This window comes from Rhea americana, unplaced genomic scaffold, assembly GCF_003343005.1.
Source record: "Rhea americana isolate MKP2758 unplaced genomic scaffold, rheAme1 scaffold_153, whole genome shotgun sequence".
In the NCBI taxonomy this organism is placed as follows: domain Eukaryota; kingdom Metazoa; phylum Chordata; class Aves; order Rheiformes; family Rheidae; genus Rhea; species Rhea americana.
Genome location: NW_028185628.1, coordinates 1,272,222 through 1,282,459, shown reverse-complemented (window position 1 = coordinate 1,282,459; position 10,238 = coordinate 1,272,222).

Genomic DNA, 10,238 nt, shown 5'->3' with positions numbered 1-10,238 from the left:
TCTCTGAGGAAAATTATAAACCAGAGCCATTACAATCAAAGATTAAGGACATAAAATGAAGGCTATCTCCCAGAGAAGAGTAAAAATGATTCACAATGGGATTAAAATTGGAAACAAGAAAAAGAAAAAAAAAATGACTGCTTCTTTGATACTTGACATTTTATTGTGTGTTCTTTCTCAGTAAAGTCATTCTAGAGCAGATAAAAACCAAGGAGAAGAAAAGAGAATCCTTTTCTTGCAAACCAGGGATGATCTGAAAAGGATAAATGAGAACAGCTAAAAGTTTCTGATGACCTGTAAAATATTATTTTTACAAACATTGTACAAAACATAGAAGCCTACAACCCTGCTGTAGATGAAAGGATTACATTGTGTCCCACAGAAAGATTAAAAAGGAAAAGAAGAAGTCACCAAAGTGCTCRCTTTCCTGCAGCTCATTCGACAGAGCCCAGGATTTTGTCCATGGATAGATATCCATGAGACCCTGGTTGTGTGACAAAATATGTGTTGTGATAGAGTCCTAAACCTCACACCAAAGCTGGAGAAGCTCCAGAGCCTTCCTGTTATTGCATTAGACAGACAATAGCTCACCTACACAAAGTTCAGTGGCTGGAGGCTGACATACATTTTACTAGTCAGCAAACCTCCCTCTTCCTTTCTAGCATGAAAGATGGGAAGGAGTCAGAGAGCTTGGGTCAAGGAGCTGAGAGGATGAATGAGCCTCTTCCTGGGTCTACAGAACTTTCTGCGTTTCTGCAGTGGCAGCTCTGCATGTTGGCTTGAGCTCACTTTGATCCAGTCTGGATTTAGGAAAGCCAAGAAAAGGACTGGGCTCAATTCTAGTATTATTCCCAAGTTGCCTGATGGCTAGTTTGTCACATTTGATTCTAAAGTGAGCCAGGACTCAAGGCAGATGAGTCACACTCATATTTATTACATTAGAAATAACTGACTGCCTTGGAGGATTCTTACTTGTCTGTATTGTGTGGAAAAATTACCTCTCTGTGGTACCTAATTTTTCCTGTGATCTTGAATGAATTACTTCCTATGGACTTCAATTCCSATTCAACATGGCTCTATTGAGATGAAAGGTACCCTGCCGAGTTTCTACTTTCCACTGAACTTTGTAAGCTTTTTAGAGATTTTATTGCTGCTGCCTGGAGCTGGTGAGATGCTACTATCACTCTATATACCATTACCACCACTACTATGCCATTATGGCCCAACTGAAATTAAGAGTAGAATAAATAGAGTTGGATACACCAGAAATAAACTCATGATGATAAACTTTATTTACATACTAACCTTGTCAGGGAGAAATAACTGTCCAGAAGTAACTTGTCCAGAAATTTTTCAAAAGTTTTTTTTTTTTTTTTTTTTTTTAACAGGGTAGCTGTTATAAAATGGCAGAGCAATACCTAATTCTTGCTATAGACCATAGATTTTAAGTCCTRGCCCTGCTGAATCAGCAAACTGCATGTGAGGTTTAAGATCCCAGTTCTGGTGCCCTTTCCTTTATCACTTGTTATTACACCACTGCTGTCTATGCTAGCATGTGTACCTGTGAAAACTGCCTTGCAATATATAAGATTGCTCTGAGGAATATCACATGTAAATGAGAACTGATTTGGCAAAAGATAGTGACAGAAAAGCTAAAAAAGCTGCAACCTTTTTACAAAGCTGTGCTCCCATTCTAGGTTTGCTGCTGGATTTAGCAAGTGATAGCTAATGGAAAGCAATTGGTTTGCTGTGGCGTGAGATTACAGTTTTCTGTCCCCAGTGTAATCCCTTATATTTGATGGTATTACTTGATGTGATTTTCAAAACCTGCTCTTTCAGCCTGTACTCTCCCATAGGATGGATCCRACGGAGAGCTGTAGGCCAGCTGTGTGCTGCGTGCTAAAACAAGAAGCTTGCCAGTGTTAGCTAGGATCAAGAACCTTCTGAAGGATTTTGAAATATCAACTAGAAATGATCACTTAACACCATCAGTCAGTTATATTGTGTGCATTGCAGTGATCCCAGGTAAATCTGATTGCTTGGCTTCCTTTTATTAATAAATCCCGTTTCATAATAGTAGTTAAACCATTCCTTGAAAGGCATCTGAAGGCACTGACTGTGCTAGAAAGCTTAGAAATACGCTTTTTATGCTGTCACTCTGCTTTTCTGTGCCCAGATAAATGATAAACTTTACTTTGTGTAAGACTGAATTTACCAAGCAGATATTAATGTTGCATCATTACTATCTCTTTAACGATGTAAGATTTTATAAGTTTTCATCAGAATTTATTCAAATTACTTTTACATTCTCAAATGTAAAAATTTCCATATATGTTAAGGCCCAAATAATTTGGAAAGAATTACCCTGCATTTTTCTTGTTTGAAACGTTAACTTGTGATGCAGTGTCARTACTCTGAGCTGCATATTGTTCTTCTGTATCTCCTTAGATGTAAATGACTGTTATGCTCTCCTGTCCCCTCAAAATTGTTACTTTGCCAAGCTATGCTTTAATAGCTAAGATATATCACTTCCAATCAATCCATCTAGCTCCTTCACTATCACCTTTATTGCTCTTTTCTGAATTCTCCTCTGAAAGTGTAGAAATGCCGCAAGTGGAACAATCAAACACAATATTCCAAAATGTTGCAGAGATGTGAATGCTTGTCAACCCCCAGCCCTCTAATATTGCCTTACATTTCTTTGATTTCAGCTGCAACATCTTTAAAATACAATCTGATATATAATGTCATCTATCCGCATATTTAAATCTCTTCCCATGTTCCTACATCCTAGATTTTTTCTTACTGAAGTGCTATTTCTTCTGGCTTAAATTTCCCCAGGTTTATTTTTATTAAATTTACTTTCTACCTATTTGTTTTGTGCCTTTTGTTGTTTTCTGCCCATGATTTTGTCATCTATTGCTTTGCAATAATTTCCGGCTCTCACTAGTGCTAACTAATCCTCCCAAGTATTGAATCTCATTACCTGCTGTTTGTTTCTTTTTCTAGACCATTAATAAGCATGTTAAATAAAACAAGTCCTGACACATATCCCTTTTCTATGATATTAAACAACCCCTCTCCAGTTAGGTATATTGTCACTTATCATTTTGTTTATGGTTTTTAACTCATTTAGTGGGAGGCTGTTCCTTCCAAGGCCAATTTGCATGGATTTATCAGAAGGAAATTTCATTAGCAAGTCAAATATTTTACTACAATCCAAATCTACTTATTTTTTGCTTTCTTTCAACCTTGCCCTCTAGTGATTCTTTCAAAATTAAAAGATCAATAACATTGTCAGGTAACACTTGTTTCTTGCTGTTCAGAGGTTTTTTATATTCTAAATTACTAGTGATAGAAATCACAGTGCATTATTTGGTACTTCTGTTTCACTTCTGTATTAAGATTCAGCTAGTCTTTTCAGTGACAAGGATTATCTAGCACAGTATATTATTTCTTAACCAGAARCACCTATAAGAATAAATGCAATATTTCACAGAAGCATATGAGTATAGGACTATATGATTTTTTGATGGCTGTTCATTTTTCAGTATGTTCAACTGTAAAGCCTTAAAAGTGTTCCTTACTATTCTACATAAAGATTTTTTTAAAAAAAWGTGAGGGAGGGAATGTAAGTAAATGAGGAAGAAAATGCGTCATTGAGAGGCAGACAAATAGACAAAGGTTTCAGTTGTGCATGTGGATTTGCCAGTACTCAAAGCTCAAGTCACATAAGGTATTCAGTAGCACAACTGATGTTATTTATTGCTTTGCGCACTGTGGCTTCTCTGTAACCTGGTTCTTTCATTTCCTATTTTTTTGCCACTGTGCTATTTTGCTGGCAAATGGGAGTTAGTATATTATATATAAGGTACAAATCATATTTCTCCCACTTACGGGGAAAAGCAGACTTCCAAATGCTGATGTCTCTGTGAACAGAGTATGTGTATGTAAATTAGTGTAATCTTGTGCTTTGTTTTCAGGGTAGTTCAGGTTGTAATTCTGTAGTCAACATATGGCCTAAATCCTGAATAACTTGGATATATGTAGCCCCTTAGTAGCATTCTGACTTAGGATACAGGAGCCCTTCTAGCCATTGGGCTTATGCTRCCTGAAATTTTCATTTAAAAGGACAATACTGTCCAGAAGGAACAGTCTCTTCTACCACATTTTATTGTACATCCCCTTACCTTCAGTAGTGCRCACTGATCTTCCAGCCTCAAACTCCCCTAGAAGTCTACCATCAAGCCTCCAGGCTTCCTCTCAGTTTTGCTGCTATGGRGAAGAGACTCTGTAACCATTTGTGATAATCTTGAAGAGGAGTTATGACCAGCTTCAGAAAGATGAAGGGGAGGACATACTRTATGAGAATACTGTCTTAGAATTTTCTAAGGTCTGAGACTTACTAATTATCTGCAGACCTAGGGAATCAATGTTTCCACATCAATTTGCATTCAGTTTGTGTTTAGGGTTTTTCACTGGTTCATCCTTGCCTGACTTTGTTCTCGCTCTTCGTCTACCAATCTCAATTTTCAGCAAAATGCAGACACATATTGGCAAGTAACTGCCCAAAGTTATCACAGATCCCCCTATTCTCTGAGACCAGGGAGAGTGGTGAGTTTGCAATGAGAAGGGTTACCCCACTGCAAGTTAGGTACATAGAGTTTTACTTCTTGAACTTCTGAGATATACAAGAACCAGGCTTAGCTTCATCTCTTCATAGCTTTTTAGTGTCTAATGAGTCATCCCAATTAAGATGTACTATGCCACCAGCTTTAACTTTGCATCCAGTGTCATAGTATTTTTGATAGTAGCTGTTCGCATTGAACAACGTAGAGGTGTTTTCCCTGGATTTCGTTTTGTGCTCTGATAGATGCTGATAAATAACATGTATTTTGGAATGGAAAATGAATTGAGTAAGGTGTATTTTATGTTTTGGTGTGTGAAAATTGTGAGGTTGTCATTTTTACACTCAGCAAGAAAAAAAAAAGATAGCAGTCTCATTCTCCTAGCTAACAAGAAGACTATGTAATTGAAACACTGCCAGGTGCCTTCCTATTAAACATGTCTACAAACCATGCAGAGTGTTCAGATTGCCTTGAAACTCATTGAGCTTGTTAAAATATAATAATTGTACAAAATAATTGGGCAATTACCAGTATTCAGAACATCCTTCATTTTAGCACTGGAAAATTACATCCTTTACTGAGAAGATAATTTTCATCAAATCAACACTTTCRGATATGAATTCATTAAACAAAGTTTGATTATCACTACTTGATAAAAGCTTGAAATAGTCAATGTTAAAGTACTAATAGCATGAAAACCTCTCACTCTTTTTATTTACCAGATCCTCTTATCTGTTGATGTAATAATTGCATCATAAGAGTTCAACAGTAATCTCAATTTTGCCTTCAGTTAAGCAGAGATAAAACAATATTACTGTGAAGAATTACAAAATTCTGTTTTTAATTTTCATATCTTCATGTGACCTTTGGAAAGAATTGCTCCATGACACTGCAAGTTTTTCTTTGCCTCTTTGAGATCTTATGTTTAATTTCTAATTCAAGCAGGACCTTGAAATGAAGATGACTATCTTATTGTCATTTATTGTGTAAAGTTTCTTCTTGAGTTCCTTAAGTGCATAGATGTTACGCTGTATTTAATCCTTCTAAAACTCTCTAAAGGCAATGAGTCTCCAAATAATTGCTGAACATTCTTTCCCTTTATCTTGAGTTCTGGTGCTCCATCCCTCAGAACATGCTATATAAAGCTACTGTGTCACATTATGGTAAAATTGACCTAAAACTTGCAGAAAGGAGCTTTTTTTTTTTTTTTTTTTTTTTTTTTTTTTTTTTTTAGCATCACTGTGCAAAATATTTGAAAGTGAACTAAATTTGATTCAGTACCATAATTCCATACCTATTTCCAAATATTTTATGGTTGTGCCGAATGTTCTCATACTGTGAGCAGAATTTTCTGGGTAAAAAATAGCGTTGACCCAGGGTGTCTAACATATTTCTGTAAGATCAAAACTTCTGTTCTATTAACAGAATGTATTAGGATGACACTAACGCCTTTTTATCTCTGTGCTACAACCTCTTCTTCCTAAACAGGTCATCTGTTCAACTATTAGATTTGATTTTTAAAATTTTATTTTGGTATATTAAGAGCAGGTTTGTAAGTAAGGAAAACCAGAAGCTTATGGAAGCTTTCTTTATATGGAATTAAGTAAAAAATGGTATTGTCAAACATGGCTGCAGACAACTGGGAACAAAATAAACAGAAAATTGATAAGCAGACTTATATACAAAATGCATGCAATTTGTGTTTCCATAGCAAGACCTGAGGTCTGCTTGTGGTAGCTCACCTTTGTGCTGAAGCTGGGCAATGAAATACTCTGACACTGAATATATTCCTAAAAAAAAACTATGACAGAAAACATAGTTCTTTTATTCCAGTTGGCTGTTTTGCCCTGTATTCTGTAGGAAAAACAATCATATATTTTCTTCTTAGTTGGCTAGTAGGAGGAAAAAAACTTGCAAAAACAAGGTAGTTGTAAATTGGATGAATTAGGACTGGATTCTAGGAATTTACACATTGCAATGCTCAGCGACCTCCTTGCAGTCTCTTGGCTCCGGAGGCGGAATTCACACCTTCAACCTCGGCACAGGGGGAGAACGRGGCAGGGAGGCTGGGCCTCTCAAAGTGCTCCTCGTGCTGAGGGACCAGGGAGGTGCTAGAAAGGGCCGGAGAGCCTTCAATCCTACCCTTTGAGAGCAGGACTGTGTTGATCTGGGCTGCAGCGAGGTGTCTAATTTCAGGTAGAAACTCTTGGACTTGTGCATACATGTTAGAAGTTCCCAGACTGGAGTAAGAGTTTCTCTAGCAGAACACAAGTTAATTCAAAGCAATAACCTCCCATTTAGTAATTGGGCTCCAGACCAGGAACTGTTGCTGTTCCCACCACATTTTTCATAGTAGCTGAGCAAAATAAATCTGGGAATTCCCAATTCCTGTTCAGGGGTGCTGCTCCRGTTCTGCATTGCAAGCGGTGAGCGCTCATCTCGGAGCTGGGGCAACCCAGCCCAAAATGGCAGCTCAACAAGTCATTGCTAAGAGTGACAGTGAGGGACACATTGCTCCTTTAAAGACAGAGCAGGCTGTCACTTTCTTACAGCCAGAGAGGGGGGAAAGCAGCTGCAGGGCTGTCTAGCACTGGGGCTAAGGGCTCTTGCCTTGCGCCAAGCGACCCTTAGTCCAGACAACCTTGAAGGGGACTCAGCTGCTCCCTCTGGCTTGAAAATGAGTGCACTGGATTGCATTGAACTCTCCAGCTGGTAAGACTTTTTTTCCCAGAATGCACACACCTAAGTAAGAGCAGCAGAATCCTTAAAAAAAATGGGAACAGATGGTTGAAACCAACTAAATAAAATATTCCAAACCAAACCTACCTCCTGCCCTAAGAAGCCTTTCCACCCCTTCAGCTTTTCCAGCCCAGGAAAACTTACCACTGAGGACTTATTACTGACAGAGTTCAGGTGCTCGGAGAACTGGAGCAGGATTTAGCGCATCGCCTGCTCCTCAGCCAGGTTTTCGAGCCCTGCTGGCTGCCCCCAGGCGGGAAGGTCGCGTCCCCGCTTCCCACCTCTCTCTTTTCCTTGCTCCCTGGGCTGCAGCTCCGGTTCCTCCTCTGGCCCTTTCCTGACAACATTTGACCTGCCAGCCCTCAGAAAAACACCGCTGGTTTGTGAGGGGATCAGCTCCCGGGGAGACCCRCTAAGCCTGGCGGCAGCGTGTGGTAAGAGGAGGAAACCAGACCTTCCCCCTTGCTGGGCAGTCGCGCCGACTCACAAAAGCCACCCTCGGTCATGCCGAAAGCGAATGAAAGTGAATAATCCCCCCCCCCTTTTTTTTTTAAATGGCTGTGGGTCCTAGTCTTTAGCTTTGGCATGAATCTGCAAAGGTGGGAGCTGCCTCCCTACTTCAGGGCCTGTTGGTCAAATGGCGGCAGCGGCCCTGGCCCAGCCAGAGGGCGAGGGGCTGYGCTGGGAGGCCGCGCTTGGCCGACACCGCGAGGGGAGAGCAGGAGCTGGGCGCTTCCCCCGCCATTTGACCGTGTCTTAATTTCCACTGACATACATGAGGTTTTTCCTTTCCCGGCTAAGATATGCTCTGCATGTGAGTCTGCCTTCATAAGTATCGGCAGAGTGTGAGACAGGAAGATACCATCGTAGCTGTCAGAGGCGCTTCCTCACTGGCATTTCTTACAGGTCACTTGCCATTCCTGAAACTCAAGGAACTTCTCTGTTTTATTTTTTTCTGGTGTAAACRTAGTGTCACTGTTAAATTATGGAGTCTTTCATATGTCTCAATCTCAGCTTGCGCTGACTACACAACTCCTGCCCCTCTCCTGTCCCTTTCCTCTCCCTCTCCTCTCCCTTTCCTCTCTTCTCCCTTAGTTTTGCAGACGGGCTCTAAGTAACTCTGGGCTCCCAAATAGGGTCTAAGGCACAAGTCTCCAACATTTCRCTTTACAAAATACCCCACCTCAGCCAGCACCTGCATTGCCTAARTTTTCACTAGGAAACTACTGAATAGCTGCTGGGCATATCCAGAACTTGTCCAAGCAAGACCCAGCAAAAGGCCAGAGGTACCAAAAGTCAGTCTTCAGCACAAATTGAATCAGTACTCTCGGGACTGTAGGTTGTGACTAAGCCAGGAGACACTTAGGCACATGTCTGTGTGAATACTGATTTGAGCAGCACGTTGTTTTTYACAAGGCTGGGCTCCGAGTTCTGCCTCTGCTCAGCACCAAGCAGTAGGGGATTTCACACAGGATGTGAATTGCCGTTCTCTGGGTAGAAACAATTATTGAAACTAAGGTAACTGAGATCAGGGAAGAGCAAGGTCTACCAAAGGTCTGACAAGAACTATGGCCAGAACCTGGGCTAAAGACCAGGAATTTAAGCAGCCTGTATGACACTGCAGGATTTGGAGTTAGAGCTGAAACACCAGGAGATAACACCAGGAACCAGAGCTGSAGAGGTAGGACTTGTTCTGAAGGCAAAATCTGCACTTCTAGATCTACAGAGGTTCAAATAAATTTTAATGTTTTCCAGCAGTTAAAAATGGAAGTGATTAACACCCTAAATATTGAGCTCTGATGGGGACAGAGGATAAAAAATGATCTGGTTGACAGGCCTGATGCACTGCCAAGTAAAGCCAAGGCCTTCAAATATTAAAATATTGGTCTCCCTCGGTGAGTCATTGCTTTCATAATGGGAGGTCAAAGCAAGATGATGAAAATACAGTGATTATTTTAGCTGAAGGAATCACTTATCAAAAAGTAATATGATAATTATCATCTCGATACAAATAATAGCAGAGGAGTTCAGACACATCTAGTTAAGGAGTAAAATAGTATGCTAGAAATTACAAAGAACAGAGGTCTCCTGCTATGTCTCTTATATGAACAGGTCTCTGCTGATCTCCCAAAGACTCTGTGTTGGCAAGGAGCCCTGTGCATCACTACAGATAGAGGCTGTTAAGTCAGAAAGAGGTCTGTCCCCTTCTGGATGATATCTGGATGTCTACCAGATTTCAATTGTGCTTTCGTCAAACAATCTCATATTTTTGACTTTTATTAGTTATAGCTGCCATAAGGGAAAAGGAATGTGATGAGAGTAGAGGTTCAGCGTTTTATGGGACAATATATTGCTACAAAAATGCTGCCACTGTATGCCAGAGCAGAATTCATGAGATAAACTCTTAGGAGTTTATATAGTTTTCATAATTGTGCTTTAGTTAAATGAATATAGACAGAACCCCTGGATATAGCATTCTGACACTGACTAAAGCCAAAGCTCACCAGTGTCCAGATTCAGTTCTTTTGACCCCTGTCCAAACTGATTCTGAGGGGCTGGTGAACCGCACTTGAGGGGCCAATCCACTAGGCCTGGAAGACAATAAAACCAATTACGCGTAGCCTTGTGCTAATAATGATGACTCAAGAAGGCTGAACAGAGTCTGTAGTGATGGATAAAGAGTGTATGTGATAGTGCTCATGGGAACACTTAAATTCTTTGGTAATTCAGAAAGATATCTTTTTTGCTTGTCTCAGGTAAYGGCAGAACTGCTCCCCTGGACCTTATCAGAAAAACAAGAAAAAAACTCCTGAGAAAGAGTGTCCTGAAACTGCCCCAGAAAAAAAAAGGTAAGATTACTCTGAATCAATT